This window comes from Lotus japonicus, chromosome 3 (genome assembly GCF_012489685.1).
Source record: "Lotus japonicus ecotype B-129 chromosome 3, LjGifu_v1.2".
Taxonomy (NCBI): domain Eukaryota; kingdom Viridiplantae; phylum Streptophyta; class Magnoliopsida; order Fabales; family Fabaceae; genus Lotus; species Lotus japonicus.
The window spans coordinates 30438166-30459000 of record NC_080043.1 but is presented as its reverse complement, the minus strand read 5'-3'; positions in this window follow the sequence as shown (position 1 = coordinate 30459000).

The window sequence follows — 20835 nt, the reverse complement described above, 5'->3', positions numbered from 1 at the left end:
CAGCAAACTTCCACCAGCACCAGAGTTTCCTTCTCCTCCAAAGAAGAAAACCAAGAGGAAGATGGTTCTGGAAGAATCCTCAGAGGAATCTGATGTCCCTCTGGTCAAGAAACCCAAGAGCAAGCCTGCTGATGATGATGGTGATGATAGTGAGGATGGTCCTCCAAAGAAGAAGCAGAAGAAGGTCAGAATTGTGGTGAAGCCTACTCGGGTGGAACCAGCTGCTGCAGAGGTCAGAAGGACTGAAGCTCCTGCCAGAGTGACTCGTTCATCAGCACATTCAAGTAAGCCTGCACTTGCTTCTGATGATGATTTGAATTTATTTGATGCACTTCCAATTTCTGCCTTACTCCAACACTCTTCAAATCCCCTCCCTCCTATTCCTGAATCCCAGCCAGCCGCACAAACCACCACTCCACCACATTCCCCAAGATCTTCCTTCTTTCAACCTTCTCCTACTGAAGCACCTCTCTGGAATTTGCTTCAGAACCAACCCTCTAGGTCAGAAGATCCAACCTCTCTCCTTACCATTCCATATGACTCATTACTTTCTGAACCACTCATCCAAAACCAACCAGAACCCAAACCAACAGAACCACAACCCAGAACGTCAAATCACTCTGCTCCCAGAGCATCAGCACGTCCTGCTGCCAGAACCACGGATACAGACTCTTCAACCTTCACCCCTGTATCCTTCCCCATCAATGTCGTTGACTCTCCTCCCTCCAATACCTCTGAATCAATTAGAAAATTCATGGAGGTTAGGAAAGAGAAGGTATCTGCCTTGGAAGACTATTACCTTACCTGTCCAAGCCCTAGGCAATATCCTGGCCCTAGACCTGAACGTCTAGTTGACCCAGATGAACCCATCTTGGCCAATCCTATCCAAGAGGCAGATCCCCTAGTTCACCCAGCTCACCCTGTCCCTGACCAACAAGAGCCAATTCAACCAGACCCTGAACCTGAACAATCAGTGTCTAACCAATCCTCGGTTAGATCACCTCACCCTCTGGTTGAAACTTCAGACCCTCACCGTGGAACCTCTGAACCCAATGCTCCCATAATTAACATTGGTTCTCCACAAGGGGCCTCTGAAGCTCATAGCAGCAATCACCCAGCCTCTCCTGAAACCAACCTCTCCATAATTCCCTACACTCACCTTCAACCCACATCTCTCTCTGAGTGCATCAATATCTTCAATCATGAAGCCTCCTTGAGGCTCCGCAATGTGCACGGTCAGACTGACCTCAGTGAGAATGCTGAACATGTGGCTGATGAGTGGAACAATTTGAGCACTTGGCTAGTGGCTCAGTTTCCCGTTATGATGCAGCTCCTGCATGCAGAGGGAAGTCAGAGTGTTGAGGCTGCAAAGCAAAGGTTTGCCAGAAGGGTGGCTCTTCATGAACTAGAACAGAGAAATAAGCTTCTTGAAGCTATTGAAGAAGCCAAGAGAAAGAAAGAACAAGAAGAAGAAGCTGCACGTCAAGCCGCAGCTCAGGCTGAACAAGCCAGACTTGAGGCAGAGCGTCTTGAAGCTGAGGCTGAGGCAGAGCGACTTGCACCAGTTATGTTTACTCCTGCTGCTTCTGCTTCCATTCCAGAACCTCAAGCTGCTCAGAACGTTCCTTCCGGCTCTACTCCGCCAAGCTCATCCAGACTCGACATCATGGAACAACGTCTTGACACTCATGAATCCATGCTGATTGAGATGAAGCAAATGATGATGGAACTTCTGCGCCGGACTGACAAACCTTAGTCTTAGGATTTCTTCTTTTTCCTCTTTCGTTTACTTTGTTTTCCTTTTTGTTAAACTTTATTTTTTACTTATTTGTTCGTTTGTGATTCTATATGCATATATCTATATATATTTGTGTTCCATATGTTTGCAAAACCTGTTTTATTCATAATTGTTCTATGTTTACATCATAATTCTTTCCATCATACATTATTCCCCATATCTAGAATGGAGGATCCTTCCTCATTCTTCTGCATTCTTGGCGCTGCTCCACTCTTTCCTTCTCCAGACGATCCAGTGTATACTCTATGTTGCCGAGTTTGATGCTCAGCTCATCTCTCTCTAGACTATCTTCTGTTGTCTTAAGTCTCTTTTCCACAGTCTCCTTCTCTTCCAGCAGATTCAGCTCCCGCTGGCAAAGCCCCTGAATCTCCTCCACGAAGCAGAGGAACTCCTTCAGATCTTTCTCCATCTCTGGACCAAGATCTTCTTCCAGCAGTGTCTTCGTCAGCTCTTGTATGGTCTTTGTACCATCGGGATGCCTAATATTGAGGAACATATCTTCCTCAAAAGCCTTCCTTCTGAGCTCTTCTAATGCTATTCTGTATGATGCCATTTTTTTCTTACTGAAAATTATTCGAGGTGTGAAGCTTACCTTTCTCTTCAACGCTTTTTATAGGCTTCACTTTCTCTCTGAAAGTTAATGCTCTTACAGTTTCTCGAGGTTAAGTTCTTGGTAACTGACCCTTCTATTTACTCCTTGACCGGTGGTAAACGTTCATCCCTTGCATTAACTCTTCTACTTATGATCGCCTAACTCTGATTCTTACATCATTTTCATTTTCTTTAAACTTAGACCTTCTCTAAGGGGGAGTACCTTGTACTTCAAGCTAAGTTTTTCACACCCCACGCTTTTTGCTTATGACAAAAAGGGGGAGTAAACCCAGTTTTTGATGTGTAAGATGTGTTAGTGTGATTTATTTTTCTTTTGGAGATTTTAAGAGTTCCACCTTCATGACCATAGATGTGTCACTGGGCAAATACAAGGAATACATTTCACTTCTTCTGAAGTGATTATAAGTTGGCTCTGATACCCAAGACTCTGATACCCTGTCCATGACTCTGATCACTTATGCGCTCTGATTATTCGTTTTTCATCTATGTCATAAGTTTTTCACTCTGAACTCTTATATTATTTAGCTCAGAATCTAGACTTTACTAACGTTTTCATCAAGTATTAGATTCAGGGGGAGCTAAGCTCAGAATCAAGCAGTGACTTGAATTCAGAATGAGCAAGATAAACTATTCACATCAGGATAAGTCTTATTCTATATCTCTAAACTCTGAGTGAATTCAGTTTATTGTTTAAGAATTGTTCATCAAAAATCTTAGTTTTGTCATCATCAAAAAGGGGGAGATTGTAAGATCAAGTTTTGATCTAGTAGTACAACTCATGTTTTGATGATTACAAGTTAACCTTTTGATATGAACAATTGTGGTACTCTAACGTGTTTTTCTGAGTGTGCTATTTACAGGCTCTGACCTTAACTTAATTTCACACAAATCAGAAGCACTGTGTATAAAGGGTAACCCAAGCAACGCTTTCGCATTCACCATGTTCAGTATGAACAGTGGAAAAGCTTCAGAAGTTCTGAAGCTATACAAACTCTGATGTGGACTCAGTCGCTAGAAGCTCTGAAGATCCAGAAGTTCTGACAACCAAGAAACACTGAAGGTTCAGATGTTCTGATGGTGTAGAAGACTCTGAAGATCCAGAAGCTGAATAGTGGAAACTCTGAAGTCCAGAAGCAAGAAACTCTAAAGGCCAGTTCTTCCCTCTGAGTTCAGAATCAGAAGATACAATGGTCAGAGGTTCTGTGCTTTCCCTCTGACTCTGATCAACCGGCTTCACAAGTTCCAATATGAAGTATTCCTCTGATCAGAAGTCTCCTAGGTTAAAAGGTCAAGTCGCTATCCAAGTACAAAAGCAAGTGTACCTTCCTGACGACCTACCTAACGTTCTCAGCCACAGCAGAAGCTGGATTTTCCAGAACTGCCCTCCAACGGTAGCATTTCCCATGCAACGCTCAACCCTAATCCTTGGAGTATATATAGAGGCTGAAGATTGAAAGAAGCGGCTAAGAAACTAAGTTGAAGCAATACACGCGCAAGACATATTCAAAATATTCTAAGCCTTCTTTCATCTGAAATTCATTGTGTTTACTATTAGCTTTTTAGAAGCAATTTCTTTGTAAACAAGAACTTCATATACAGTTGTATAGTTTGCCTTTAGGAGATCAAGGTTGATCGGATCCTAGAGAAGACTAAGAGAGTGAATCTTAGTGAGAGCTAAGTCAGTGTATTGTTAGTCACTTGTAGGTTTCAAGTGCAGTTGTAACAATTATCTGATTAGTGGATTGCCTTCATTCTAAGAAGGAAGAAATCACCTTAACGGGTGGACAGGATTAGCTTGAGGGATTTATCAAGTGAACCAGGATAAAATACTTGTGTGCTTTTCTATCTCTTATCTTTAGCACTTAAGTTCTCGAAAGATTTGTCAAAATCTTTAAGGTGGTAGTTTTGTACTGAAAACGTTATTCAAACCCCCCCCTTTCTACCGTTTTTCATACCTTCAAAGATGTTAGTTCTAGAGCCTAAGCTCTGATGCCAATTGATATGTAAATAAGTAACACAAGAAAGGGGGGGTTTGAATTGTGTTCTTAAAAATTACTTGTTAAAACTTTAGTTCATGAAAAGAAGATAAGTTCTTAAGAAAATTGTTCTGGTGACTTTTCAAAAACTGTTTAGTGCAGCGGAAGTAAGTAAATGAAGCAGAACGATCAGCACACAGGAATTTATACTGGTTCACCCTAAACGATTGGGCTACGTCCAGTACTTGGCCACCACCAAGATTTTCACTAGCAAGTATCAAGGACTTCTCCAATACAAGTATTAGACAGGACTTCTCCAAGTATTATCACGGACTTCTCCAAGTATTGTACAGGACTCCTCCTAGTATTATCACGGACTTCTCCAAGTATTGTACAGGACTCCTCCCACAATCAACAAGATTGTTTGGCTCTACAAGAAATCTCTTCTCAAAAGAGTTGGTGTAGACAATTTATGGCACTGGAACTCTCAGGTGTTTTGGGTTCTGAAAGGACGTTGGAACACACAGGAGTTCAGAATCTAAGAGAGAAGTAAGAGAAGAGGTTTGACTCTTTTAAGGTTTGGTATTCTCTCTTGATTTAGCAGAGGTATGAGATCGGATTTGACTCTTAGGAAATCTGCTGTGAGCTTTTAATGCTTTGAAGAATGTTTTGATTAACTGCTCTGAGTTCTTTCTTTTCTTGCAATAAATTTTTCTCTTGTTTTTCTTCAATCTTCAGATATGTTCTTTATATATGATCTTGCTAGTTGTGTAGCCGTTGAGACACAAAATCTGGCCGTTGTTTGTAGCCGTTGTGAGTGTCATCTAACCATTGATTCAAATCTCCGGTTGGTAGCTTCATTAAATGCATGCTGTTGTTCAAAGCTATCCTTTAGCCAAAAAGGTGTACTTTGTCAGCTAGTAGGTGGTGATAGCTTTGGGCTACTTTGCAGAAGAGAGACATTTTGGAAAAGTGATGTTGACGTGTTGTCCTTTTTCCTCTTCATTGGTCATTGAGACTTCTCTCTTCAAAAGTAAATCAGTTTGCACGTGACCAGATTAGTTTCCTTCTGACTAAAGCATGGGGCAAATAGTTGAGATACAATTTTGACTTTCCCGCTCAAAGGCATCTTCTGAAATTCTGAGGTATGACGTGGCATGAAACGATACAGAATAAGTGTCTTCCTTGTTTACTGGACGATGCGGTCATATCTTGCGTAGACTTCTTTTTCCTTATAAGGCTTAGACATATTTGTTGAAGCATGCGACTTTATAATATATATTTCCTGAAAAATGTCATTAACATCTGGAATTAGATTTTAGTAGAGAAAAGTATTTATAAAAATTGTTAGGATCAAAATAAGATTGAAACACGTTGTAACACGTTTGAACTTAACATGAATGCTTTGTTCCATCTGGTACCATATTGCCTGATCCTTTACCTGCTAAAGTTGCTAAAAACCCTCCTAAAAAGGGATCCTTCTCTATGTCTAAATATCATGCAAATATTCCTTTAAAATATCATGTTGAGACACCCAAGGTGATCAGAACCTCTGGGGTAACTAACAAGAAAGGACCCAGAAAGTGGGTACCTAAGGACAAGATTATCTATGTTGCAGATATCCTTGATAGCTCCACTGAAACACCAATCATGGTATCTGGACAGTGGATGCTCGCGTCACATGACGGGAGAAAGGCGTATGTTCCAAGAGCTAAAACTTAAGCCTGGAGGCGAAGTTGGCTTTGGAGGAAATGAAAAGGGTAAAATTGTTGGTACTGGTACTATTTGTGTAGATAGTAGTCCATGCATTGATAATGTGTTATTGGTAGACGGCTTAACACATAACTTATTGTCTATAAGTCAATTAGCTGACAAGGGTTATGATGTTATATTCAATCAAAAGTCCTGCCGGGCTGTAAGTCAAATCGATGGCTCTGTTCTGTTTAACAGCAAGAGGAAGAACAACATTTATAAGATCAGATTATCTGAGTTGGAGGCTCAGAATGTGAAGTGCCTTCTGTCTGTTAATGAAGAGCAGTGGATATGGCATAGACGGTTAGGGCATGCCAGTATGAGAAAGATTTCTCAGCTGAGCAAGCTAAACCTTGTCAGGGGCTTACCCAATCTGAAGTTCGCTTCAGACGCTCTTTGTGAAGCATGTTAGAAAGGCAAATTCACAAAAGTCCCTTTCAAGGCAAAGAATGTTGTCTCAACCTCAAGGCCGTTGGAACTTCTGCATATCGACCTTTTTGGACCAGTGAAAACTGAGTCTATAGGTGGCAAGAGATATGGGATGGTTATCGTTGATGACTATAGCCGCTGGACATGGGTAAAGTTTCTAACCCGCAAGGATGAGTCTCATGCTGTGTTCTCTACCTTCATTACCCAAGTGCAAAACGAGAAGGCTTGTAGGATTGTGCGTGTCAGAAGTGACCATGGTGGAGAGTTTGAGAATGACAAGTTTGAGAGTCTGTTTGATTCCTATGGAATTGCACATGATTTCTCTTGTCCCAGAACTCCTCAACAAAATGGTGTTGTTGAGAGGAAGAACAGAACTCTTCAGGAGATGGCTAGAACCATGCTCCAAGAAACTGGCATGGCTAAGCACTTTTGGGCATAGGCAGTAAATACAGCATGTTACATTCAGAATAGAATCTCTGTGAGACCAATTCTGAATAAGACTCCCTATGAATTGTGGAAGAACATAAAACCCAACATTTCTTATTTTCATCCTTTTGGTTGTGTTTGTTATGTTCTCAATACTAAGGATAGATTGCATAAATTTGATGCTAAATCTTCTAAATGTCTATTACTTGGTTATTCTGAGATATCTAAAGGTTTTAGATTTTATAATACTGATGCTAAGACTATTGAAGAAACTATTCATGTTAGATTTGACGATAAGCTTGACTCTGACCAGTCAAAGCTAGTTGAGAAGTTTGCAGATTTAAGCATTAATGTTTCTGACAAAGGCAAAGCTCCAGAGGAAGCTGAGCCAGAGGAAGATGAACCAGAGGAAGAAGCTGGTCCCTCTGACTCACAAACTCTGAAGAAGAGCAGAATCACTGCAGCTCACCCTAAGGAATTGATTCTGGGCAACAAAGACGAACCAGTCAGAACCAGATCAGCCTTCAGACCCTCTGAAGAGACCTTGCTCAGTCTGAAAGGATTGGTGTCCTTAATTGAACCCAAGTCCATAGATGAAGCTCTTCAGGACAAGGATTGGATTCTGGCCATGGAAGAAGAATTGAATCAATTCTCCAAGAACGATGTTTGGAGCTTAGTGAAGAAGCCTGAGAGTGTCCATGTAATTGGAACAAAATGGGTATTCAGAAACAAGCTGAATGAGAAAGGAGATGTAGTCAGAAACAAGGCAAGGCTAGTTGCTCAAGGCTACAGCCAACAGGAAGGAATAGACTACACTGAAACATTTGCTCCAGTAGCAAGACTGGAGGCAATCAGACTGTTGATCTCTTTCTCAGTGAATCACAACATAGTTCTACATCAGATGGACGTGAAGAGTGCCTTCCTAAATGGTTATATTTCAGAGGAAGTCTATGTTCATCAACCCCCAGGTTTTGAAGATGAGAAGAAGCCAGACCATGTGTTCAAATTGAAGAAGTCACTCTATGGTCTGAAGCAAGCTCCCAGAGCAAGTACACTAAAGAACTTCTGAAGAAGTTCAATATGCTGGAATCTACAGTGGCCAAGACTCCAATGCATCCTACATGCATTCTGGAGAAAGAAGATAAAAGTGGTAAAGTATGTCAGAAGCTCTATCGTGGCATGATAGGTTCACTTCTATACTTAACTGCATCTAGGCCAGACATACTATTTAGTGTTCATTTATGTGCTCGTTTCCAATCAGATCCAAGGGAAACCCACTTAACTGCTGTTAAGAGGATCCTAAGGTATCTGAAAGGCACCACTAACCTTGGCTTGATGTATAAGAAAACATCAGAGTATAAGCTTTCAGGTTATTGTGATGCTGATTATGCTGGAGATAGAACAGAGAGAAAAAGTACTTCTGGAAATTGTCAATTTCTGGGAAGCAATCTAGTCTCATGGGCAAGCAAGAGGCAATCAACCATTGCACTATCAACTGCAGAGGCAGAATATATCTCAGCAGCAATATGCAGCACTCAGATGCTCTGGATGAAACATCAGCTGGAGGATTATCAGATCCTTGAGAGCAATATCCCAATCTATTGTGATAACACTGCTGCAATCTCATTGAGTAAGAATCCTATCTTGCATTCAAGGGCAAAGCACATTGAGGTAAAGTATCACTTTATTAGAGATTATGTACAGAAGGGCGTACTTCTTCTAAAGTTTGTTGATACTGACCATCAATGGGCAGATATCTTTACAAAGCCCTTAGCAGAGGATAGATTTAATTTTATTCTGAAAAATCTGAACATGGACTTTTGTCCAGAGTGAAGATGGATCAGAACCTCTGACTATGATACTTCTTGATCAGAAGATGTCTAGTCCAGAAGGTAACTCAATCAGAGTGTGTGTACCCATTGGTACTGACTCTGAAGCTGAGATAGCAACACGTGTGTCAGTATTTCTGATGCATAGTTCCTTGTGCCCGTGTGACAGTCTGTCATGTTGCGTGTAGATGTGCTTCTCTCCTGTGTGTGATATGTGTATTTACTGTTATTATCTATCTTTAATTTTCAACCGTTGATTTTAAATTGCTTTTTGAATCAACAACGGTTATTTGTCAAAACCCACTATACACACACGATCTCCTTCACTTTCGGTTTTTACTCTCTCTCTCTTCTGCTATTTCAAAACCGCTTACCCTCGATTTCTCTCTCGATCTCTCTTCATCTTTCAACCTTCATCTTCTACCTAAACCTTCAACCGCTCCAAAAATGGTGAGTCAAACCAGAAGAGCTACTGCAGATGCAACCCAGTTCCCTCATATGGTAGTTGGTCTAGCAACAGGTCAAAGGGGTCCTGAGAATCCGAATCAAGATCAAGGTCAAGCTCAAGAGCAGATTATTCCGATTGCAGAACGGGGCTGTGCCGTTCACTGCGTATATGCTCCTGAGGAACTTCAAGTACTGGCAGAATGGAGATTCGACCTCGACAATCTTGCTACAAATGGGTATGATCTTCGTCCTGAAGTCCAAGCTCAAGGTTGGGAAAATTACTTCAACAGGCTTCGAGGACCGGTGTATGACAAACTGATCAAGGAATTCTGGAAGCACGCCGACTGCGATGATACTCAGGTGGTATCTCACATTCTTGGAAGGAAGATCATCATTACAGAGAAGTCTTTCGTGAATCTGCTGGGTGCAGAAACTGCTCTTGGGTATCGTTTCCAATTCACTGAATCGAAGCTGAAACCCAAGACGAAGGATGAGACCAACAAGGCCCTGTACACCAATTACAAACCGGGCAAGACTAATTACAAAGTGATGGACCTTTATCCCAAGCTCAGGATCTGGCACAAGATTCTGCTCAACTGCATAAACCAGAGACCAAAGGGTAGTTCCCCAGACTACATCAACTTCAACCAGAAGGCGATGTTGTTCTTCATCCAAGACAAGAAGAAGATCTGCCTTCCCTACTTCCTGTTCTCCTACTTGAAGGAGTGTATCCGGAAGTCTAGGACTACTGCCTCCATCAAGTCAGCAATCAAGTATATCCCCCTTGGGAGACTGTTGTCTGATCTCTTCATTGAGAGTGGCCTCATTCAAGATCTGGTCAATGCTGGATGCACAGAGGATCTGACCACCATTGTCAGTGATGTCTTCACTGCGAATTCTCTAAAGAAAATGGGCCTAGTCAAGAAGAAGATTGCTCCTGCCCATGAAGACACATCTTCTGAAATCAGAAGTAGAAGGGTGCCTCTGAATGACTACCCTCTGTGGACACAGGCAGACAATCCTGAAGCCATTAGGTGCTATGTTGAAGACCTAAGGGCTCAAGGCTATGAAATTGATCTCGATGAATTCTTCAGCAGACTGCCGCCAGCTCCAGAGTTTCCTTCTCCTATCAAGAAGAAAGTTCAGAGGAAGATGATCCTAGAAGAATCTTCTGAGGAATCAGATGTCCCTCTGACCAAAAGGAAGAAGGCTGGTCAATCCAAGAGAAAACATGATGAAACCAGCAAGCCAGATGATGGTGATGATGGTGATAATGAGGATGGTCCTCCTTCTCCTAAGAAGAAGAAGAAGCAGGTCAGAATTGTGATGAAGCCTACTCGGGTGGAACCAGCTGCTGAAGTGATCAGAAGGATTGAAACTCCTGCCAGAGTGACAAGATCATCAGCACAATCAAGTAAGTCTGCAGTTGCTTCTGATGATGATTTGAATTTATTTGATGCACTCCCCATATCAGCCATGCTCAAACAATCTTCAAATCCACTCACTCCCATTTCTGAGTCCCAACCAGCTGCACAAACCACCTCTCCACCACATTCCCCAAGGTCTTCATTTTTCCAACCTTCTCCTACTGAAGCACCTCTCTGGAATTTGCTCCAGAACCAACCCTCTAGGCCAGATGAACCAACCTCTCCCATTACCATCCAGTACAACCCATTAACTTCTGAACCCATCATCCCTGAGAAACCAGAGCCTAACCAAACAAAACCTGGACCCAGAACCTCTGATCACTCTGTCCCAAGAGCATCAGAACGTCTGGCTCCCAGAACCACGGATACAGACTCTTCCACAACCCTTACACCTGTATCCTTCCCAACAAATGTTGCTGACTCTTCTCCTTCCAACAACTCTGAATCCCTTCGAAAATTCATGGAAGTTAGAAAAGAAAAGGTGTCTACCTTAGAAGAATATTATCTCACTTGTCCAAGCCCTAGGAGATATCCTGGCCCTAGACCTGAACGTCTAGTTGACCCAGATGAACCTATCTTGGCCAATCCTTTACATGAGGCAGACCCTTTGGCTCAACAAGCTCACCCTGCCCCTGACCAACAAGAGCCTGTTCAACCAGAACCTGAACCAGAACAATCTGTGTCTAACCACTCCTCAGTTAGATCACCCCATCCTCTGGTTGAAACTTCAGAACCTCACCTTGGAACCTCTGAACCAAATGCTCAAATGTTTAACATTGGCTCTCCACAAGGTGCCTCTGAAGCTCACAGCAGCAATCACCCAGCCTCTCCTGAAACCAACCTCTCTATAATTCCTTACACTCACCTCCGACCCACATCTCTCTCTGAGTGCATCAATATTTTCCATCATGAAGCCTCATTGATGCTACGCAATGTGCAAGGTCAGACTGACCTAAGCGAGAATGCTGAACATGTGGCTGAAGAGTGGAACAATCTGAGCACTTGGCTAGTGGCTCAAGTTCCCGTTATGATGCAGCTACTGAATGCAGAGGGAAGTCAGAGGATCGAGGCTGCAAAGCAAAGGTTTGCTAGAAGGGTGGCTCTTCATGAACAAGAACAGAGACATAAGCTACTTGAAGCTATTGAAGAAGCCAAAAGAAAGAAAGAACAAGCAGAAGAAGCTGCACGTCAAGCAGCAGCTCAAGCTGAACAAGCCAGATTAGAGACAGAACGACTTGAAGCTGAGGCTGAAGCTCTTAGATGCCAAGAACTTGCACCCGTAGTTTTTACTCCTGCTGCTTCTGCTTCCACTCCAGCTCCTCACGCTGCTCAGAATGTTCCTTCTAGTTCTACACAGCCAAACTCGTCCAGACTCGACATTGTGGAACAACGTCTTGACACTCATGAGTCTCTGCTGATTGAAATGAAGCAAATGATGATGGAACTTCTGCGTCGATCTGATAAACCCTAGCTTTAGGATTTATTCGTTTTGATTTCTTTTTCTTTACCTGTGTTTTATTTCGTTAACCTCTGGCTCTTTCTTGTTAATCTTTACTTTGCTCGTTTGTGATTATATATGCATATATATCTATATATCTGACATTATGTTTGCAAATTTTTTTTATTATTCATCATAACCGCTTTTACATCATACATTTTTTTTTTTCCTAAAATCCTAGAATGGAGGATCCCTCCTCATTCTTCTGCACTCCTGGCGCTGCTCTGACCTCTCCTTCTCCAGACGCTCCAGTGCATACTGGATGTTGTTGAGCCTGTCTTTTAGCTCATCCCTCTCCAGAATCTCTTCTGCAGTCTTGAGCTTCTTTTCCAAGATCTCTTTTTCTTCCAGCAGCTTTAGTTCAAGCTGGCTGAGTTATTGCACCTCCTCCACGAAGGCAAGAAATTCCCTCAAGTCTCTATTCAACTCTGGACGCAGGTCCTCCTCCAGCAGTGTCCGTGTTAGCTCTGAGATGGTTGTTGTACCCTCTGGATGCCTAATGTTGAGAAACAAGTCCTCCTCAAAGGCTCTCTTTCTCAGCTCCTCTAATGCGATCATGTATGATGCCATTTTTCTCTGGTATGATGTTGTGAAGCTTACCCCTCTCTCCAATGCTTTATATAGGCTTCACTTTCTCTCTGAAAGTTAATGCTCCTACAGTTTCTTGAGGTTAAGTTCTTAGTAACTGACCCTCCTCTTTACTCCCTTGGCCGGTGGTAAACGTTCTTCTCTTGCATTAACTCTTCTATTTATTTCGCCTAACTCTGATTCATGCATCGTTTTAATTGTCTTTAAACTTAGACCTTCTCTAAGGGGGAGTACCTTGTACTTCAAGCTAAGTTTTTCACACCCCAAGCTTTTTGCTTATGACAAAAAGGGGGAGTAAACCCAGTTTTTGATGTGTAAGATGTGTTAGTGTGATTTATTTTTCTTTTGGAGAATTTAAGAGTTCCACCTTTATGACCATAGATGTGTCACTGGGCAAATACAAGGAATACATTTCACTTCCTCTGAAGTGATTCTAATTTGACTCTGATACCCAAGTCTCTGATACCTTGTCCGTGACTCTGATTACTTATGCGCTCTGATTACTCTATTTTCATCTATGTCATAAGTTTTTCACTCTGAACTCTTATATCATTTAGCTCAGAATCTAGACTTTACTAATGTTTTCATCAAGTATTAGATTCAGGGGGAGCTAAGCTCAGAATCAAGCAGTGACTTGAATTCAGAATGAGCAAGATAAACTATTCACATCAGGATAAGTCTTATTCTATATCTCTAAACTCTGAGTGAATTCAGTTTAATGTTTAAGAATTGTTCATCAAAAATCTTAGTTTTGTCATCATCAAAAAGGGGGAGATTGTAAGATCAAGTTTTGATCTAGTAGTACAACTCTATGTTTTGATGATTACAAGTTAACCTTTTGATATGAACAATTGTGGTACTCTAACGTGTTTTTCTGAGTGTGCTATTTACAGGCTCTGACCTCAACTCAATCTCACACAAATCAGAAGCACTGTGTATAAAGAGCGACCCAAGCAACGCTTTCGCATTCACCATGTTCAGTATGAACAGTGGAAAAGTTTCAGAAGTTCTGAAGTTATACAAACTCTGATGTGGACTCAGTCACTAGAAGTTCTGAAGATCCAGAAAGTCTGATAACCAAGAAACACTGAAGGCTCAGATATTCTGATGGTGTAGAAGACTCTGAAGATCCAGAAGCTGATTAGTGAAATTCTGATGTCCAGAAGCAAGATACTCTGAAGACCATGTACTTCCCTCTGAGTTCAAAATCAGAAGAAACAATGGTCAGAGGATCTGGGCTTTCCCTCTGACTCTGATCAACCGGCTTCACAAGTTCCAACATGAAGCTTTCTCCTGATCAGAAGTCTCCTAGGTTTAAAGGTCAAGTCGCTATCCAAGTACAAAAGCAACTGTACCTTCCTGACGACCTACCTAACAGTCTCAGACACAGCAGAAGCTGGATTTTCCAGAACTGCCCTCCAACGGTAGCATTTCCCATGCAACGCTCAACCCTAATCCTTGGAGTATATAAAGAGGCTGAAGACTGAAAGAAGCGGCTAGAAGCATTCACATACGCGCAAGACAAATTCAAATTCTTCTAAGCTTTCTTTCATCTGAAATTCATTGAGTTTACTATTAGCTTTTTAGAAGCAAATCTCTTGTAAACAATTCTTTGATAAACAGTTTGTTTAGTTCCTTTAGGAGATCAAGGTTGATCGGATCCTAGAGAAGACTAAGAGAGTGAATCTTAGTGTGAGCTAAGTCAGTGTAATTGTTAGTCACTTGTAGGTTTCAAGTGCAGTTGTAACTCTTACCTGATTAGTGGATTGCCTTCATTCTAAGAAGGAAGAAATCACCTTAACGGGTGGACTGGAGTAGCTTGAGTGATTTATCAAGTGAACTAGGATAAAATCCTTGTGTGCTTTTCTATCTCTTATCTTTAGCACTTAAGTTCTCGAAAGATTTGTCAAAATCTTTAAGGTGGAAGCTTTATCTTGAAAACGTTATTCAAACCCCCCCCTTTCTACCGTTTTTCATACCTTCATCGCGCATTGAAGATAATTTGAGCTCCGTGAGGAAAGAGCAAGTTGTGCAACACAACGCCATGATAGCAAGAATCAACCAAACTGAAGCACAATTTTCGTCATTCATGACTTATTTCAATGTCTCCCAACGTCAAATAAGTTCTGACGTCGCAGATCTGAGAGCCTTGTTGACCTATGTTTACAAGAAATAATGTAACGCCTTGCTTAATGCTTGTTAATTTCCGTTTGATGTTCAAGTCCTTTTCTTTGAATGAGAGGTAGAATGAGAAGGATTGAAAATTTTACCATATGGATGTGGATGATATTCACGCTCTGCTATTCCAGATCAATTATTTACTTTGTTAGTTTCAAATCTTGCTTTCTTCTCTTCATATTCACTCTTGCTTAATGAGGTTCGCTGCTGGGTGGGTCATGGCTAGGTGGGGGTGGCGGCCCCTATCCCGTGTGAGGTTGCAGATATGTTTGTGTTTGTTTGTGTTTTTTTTTTTTATTCTTAAGTTGGTGGAGAGGGTTGAAGCGTTGAAGAACAGGGGATGAATACATTGAAGAATTTAATTATGGTGCTAAACATGAGTTAATTAATATCATCCAAAAGGGTATTCATTTTTTTTAAATCACGTTTTTTACATATCATCCAAACATAAATCATGTTTACTCAAACACAATTTTATTCAAAATCATTCTAACAAAATCACGTTAATTCTAACACGTCGTGTCTAACGGGATGCCAAACGGGCACATGTTGGGTGGATTATACGCGATTCTGCTGTAGATAACGATCAGCACTTTCATGGTCTGTAGCAGCCTTGGATCACAGATTGCGTTCCTAGAGAAAAATAGGGAGATTATTTAGCCATGGTGGCTCCGTACTTGAGTCTCGAGCGGAGGAGGCCGGGAGCGCAGTGTACTCGAAAAAAATTCCATGAGAGCGTAATCTAGCTGCAGCATTTACAAAGATTTCTGAACAATTCTGACAAACTACGGGGTTCAGTAGGAAGAGTTGAGAAAGTTTTGAATCCTTTAGTATTTATACACAACTTATTTATTTATTAATTGGCGCCCTCTCTCTTTTATAGGCTTTGTCGGTTAATGACACTTAATTTTTGGTTCGTTAGTTTCAATCATCCCTGGAAATAAATACGGTGGCAACTAGGTCTAGGTCTCCCTAATATGCACCACTTTTTAGAGTGTTACAATTTCACACCACTTACTTTGACCGGTTATAACAGGTCAACATATTATTGTTTTTAAAAAAATATACCATTAAAAATGTGTTATAAATTAAATTTCTTTAAAAGAAAATGTCATGACCTATTATAGCAGGTTAAAAAAAGTGGTGTTGCATATTAGAGGTCACTGCAAAATATTGTGTTGTGAAAGGTAAAGTTCATTGAAACTAAAAGCTGTTTTCAATAATAAGGCGACCAAAGTGCATTGGTCTTCTTGAACCATGTAATGGTAAAAGATTGTGTCGTGAAAGCAAAAGATTATTGTAAGCAAAAGTTACTTTCAATAATAAGGCGAACAATGATAATTAAGTTGAGCTTACGATTAAAAATATAAAAACATGACATTACAATAAGCCACCTTACAATAGCCTCTTTTCCCAGCCTTGCAAGCAACAACCCATTGGCCGACCTCTGCATCCGGTTTTTCATTTACCAAATTTTTCCCTCTTTAACTGTTGAGTCACTTTCTCAAGTCTGCTAATTCTCTCTTCAAGTTCCACAACATTTGCAGAGGAATATATTTCAACTTGGTTCCCAGAGGGATTTCCTTTGTCACGAGACATCCCACCTTCAGAATCTTTCTTCAAACTCCCTAATGATAGTTCAGTTATATCTTTAGTGACATGTTACATAACTCGTAAAAAAGAATATTACACAGAAAGTTCAAAGAAAAACAAGAAATCGCCATAAACGACAAACTCACCCCAACTTTATTTTCGGAGAAAAGCCCCGAAGAAACAAGCAACTACAGAGCTAAAAGGGGGAAGCAGCAGGTTAAATTCGGCACATGTAACGCCAGGTTACACATTATTTTTGTTTCTTTCTAAACCAATAAAAAAATTTGGGAGATCAATTTATTTTTTACCACGCAAGACATTGGTAGACGGCGACTTTGCAGACAACTGAAACACAAATTTTTTTTCACTTAAAAATGTACTTTGTAAAAAGATAAGGTAATATTGCATAAAATAAACCAAGTTCAGACTGCATATGAGAGATTAGTTTAAAGCCAGGGGCGGGCCCACACTATAGTCAAGGGGTCCAGTCGAACCCCCTGGAAAAAAATTTCAACATACCACCTTGTATATAGGATTAGTTATTTTTTATGAACCCTCTGAAATTTCGATTTGGCATCTAGGCCCCCACATACTCTTCTCAGTCTTTATCTCTCACACGTACTCAAAGGTGTTCTCCCCCTCTTTATTCGCAGTCTGGAATGTACATACCTAGGTCAAGCGGCTAAGCACACATTGAACCCACGTACCACCATCCTTACCTATCCCGGTTTTGCAGTCAATGTCTCACAAACCTATTTCATACCAGTCTCTCTTATGCGATTCATGCCCTGGTTTTGAAATTCCCATGCTCTCTTATGTCCATAAAAACGGAATAATTTTCCAGAAAAAAGGAACCACGTCTGTATGATTCATTGATTTCTTACAGAATACAGAGCAATGATACATATACCCAAAATTTTGGGCCACCAAAAATCTACTTTTAGATTTAAATTGATAGTGATTGCAAATTGCTTTAAGTGTATGGATTAGAAAGTAACAATACATGGTTTTTACCCATGATCCTACACGGTTTATAGCTAAGCGAAAGTAACAGGAAATCATACAAGAGATAGCAAATGGACTAACCGGATATGACGACCGAAGCGGAGGCGGAGCAAGCCGGAGAAGAGACGGTGATCGAATCAACACCAGACGTCGGACAGATCACAGAGCGGGTAGAACCAACGGATTCCATGATAGGAGCGACAGAAAATGGAATCTGGGTTTGAGAGTTAGAGAGAACGAGAGAAGAAGGTGATAGGAGAAGGTAAATCTGGGTGTGAGAGTAAGAGAGAGAAGTTGAAAAGATAATGGTTTGGATGAATGGACGAAGGGAGAAACATGGAGAATTGCGAATAATGAATACGGTTGGTGAGAATGGTGAATTCGGAAGGTTCTAGAGCAAAAAAATGAATGAATACGTGTGAGATACAAGGAATCGGTTTAGCCCAATATAAAAATAAAAAAATACAATCTTGACTTGTGAAGAGATGCTAGTGAATAATGTTCACAATTTTTTTTTGTAAATAATGAATACGGTGGGTGAATGGTGAATCTTATAAAATAAAAAACAATTCAAGCTTTATTTACACATTATTTAAATCCTGTCAATATATCAATTGTGTTAAGAAATTAGTGAAAATGAGAGGGGAGAACCGGAGAAGAGAGAATGATAGAGTGAGATAAGTAAAATGGTTTGGAATGAGGTGTGGCTGCTTGATGCAGCCTCCTTTATGTGTATGGTTAAAACTATGACAATTACATACTGAAGAGATACATAACTTAAGCCAATAAAAGAGATACATGACTCAAACCTATATGATAAACGTGGCTAAACATATATATATTTTTACATATAATCACGTTTTGATAAAAGTGTCCAATAATAAATAATAAATATTTTTACAAAGAACTCACGTTTAACACTCAGATACTGTATTTTTCATTTCCATTCTATTTGTTGTTTTAGCATTTGCACTAGTTTCAAAATGTATGTTGTTTCTCAAAACCAATGTATTTTTACTGTGGTTATTCCTTCTATACCTTTATTTAATATTAGGTCTCTCATTTATCATCTCTACTCTTCACCAAGCACAATTATCACTATCCACTAAGGCTATGCTTGACATGCATGTTTAGCAGATTAGCTTGGTTAAAGTTGAAAAACTAGCTAAAAGCTTATAAGATAGCTGAAAGCTGAAAGATACGTGATTTGAACAAAAGTTATGGTAAAACTAGTTGTTTAACAAGCTTAAATTGGAAAATGACTCAAAAGGACATACTTGTATAATTTTTTTATTTTTTTTTGATATTGTGGAGGGCTTAAAGCCCATGTATAATTATTTTTATATTTACCATTACTATATTATCACATTAAAGTAAAATAAGATCCTAACCATTAGAGTGAAATGTGCATGGAGACCTTATGAATGTCTTAAATTCTACGTGGCAGTCTGGGCCCACAAAAAGTTAGTTAAGTCCCAAAATAAGATCTCATCATTGGAGATGCTTTAAAGCTTGAAGGTATAAGCTATCTGAGGTAGCTTATAGCTAAAAGCTAATAGCTTATTCAATTTATTCTCATTTTTATCCTTAATATTTTATTCAAAGTCTACTATATATTTATATAATACAATTTCTACTCTTATATATTTATAAAAATATTAAACATATTTTCTCCTCCAACAACATGAAATATATTTGCTTTGGTTCGGAGTAATGATATATACCTATCTCATTTTCTAAACAATCAATTTTCACCTATTTTAATTCATATATCTTTCTTTTTATTAGCTATTTCCTATAATACTTTTTTTCCCTTGCTTTTATTTTCTTGATATTTATCTCTTCCTTTCACCTCTCCACCTCATTTTTTAAATGCCAATCGAACATTATCCTCTGGTCCGTGCATTTCAAAATAGTATAATGGAAACAGGAAGTACACACAGGTTGATGGTGAGTTAAGAAGAGACATCAAGTAAAAGGTTTGATACGCAAGGAGCACGAATATGTCTTCGGATCAACTTTATGTCCCCTTTAAGTCACACATCAAAGGTCTTCGCTCACGACCTCACGTCAACAGCTTTATGTCCCATAAGCTCCACTGACCCGTATACCTAGGTTTGTACTTAAAATTTTATCCTATTTGTCTTGCCAATATTAAATTCTTGGGAGAACCTAATATGCACTATTTTTAGGTGGTGTAATTTGACTGGGTATATAGCAGTTCAACACATTATTTTTTTAAAGAAAAAATGTCATTAAAAATTTGTCATATATTAAATTTATTTAAAAAAAGATGTGTTGACCTGTTACAGCATGTTAAAAAAAGTGGTCTAGACCACTTATGTTTGGTTGGAGGGAGAGGAAAGGAAAGGGAAAGAAAATACGGAAATCGAGGAGTGAACATGAATTAAACATTAGTCCAAATTCACTCCTCGATTTCCGTGTTTTCTTTCCCTTTCTTTTCCCTTCCCTCCAACCAAAAAGTGGTCAACATTAGGGGTCACCTAAATTCTTATCAAATGTCTTTTTCTTTGGGAATGTCGGATTGTTTACTATTATTCTCGTTTTTAGACTATTTAGTTAGCGAATTTTTAATAACTTTTATTCTAATTGCGAATGTTGAACCAAATCTATTCGATCTCAATCTATTGGTTCGTTTTAGTTCTGAAACAAAAATTTAGTAATTTTAATCACCCTAGACCAATTGTTTGATTTGTTTAGACATTTAAGGACCTTAAATTCGACCAATCCGGTCTTATTACACCCATTAACTTAACTATAACGTGATCAACAATCATTTAATACAGTTGGATTTGTTTAGTGTTTACTAAGTCCATATTTGCACATTGAACATTAATACTATTTCACTGAATTAATGATAATTCAAAGTGCCTAATTTATCCCCAAGAATATTTTTCTGGACAAGTTTATCGAATACAAAAAGTAAGAGACTATTATATGTTTTTGGCTCAATTATTTAATTTTAAATTAATTATATTTTTATTATGTTTTCACCATAAGTAATATATTATTTTTTCTATTAATATAAACCTAATTTTTTTAAGTCTGCCGCCTCAAAATCAAAATATATCTTCCTGATAACGTATTTGGCCTCAATAAACTTAAACTATTGGAGATAACTCTAAACAATTTTTTTAGTAAAATAGATCTCAAAAATAACTCTATTATCACATTAAATTATTTTAATTTAATTTCACTTCATCATTGTTATTACTGTAATCACAGAAACAAAAATATCAAAACTACTTTAGTAATA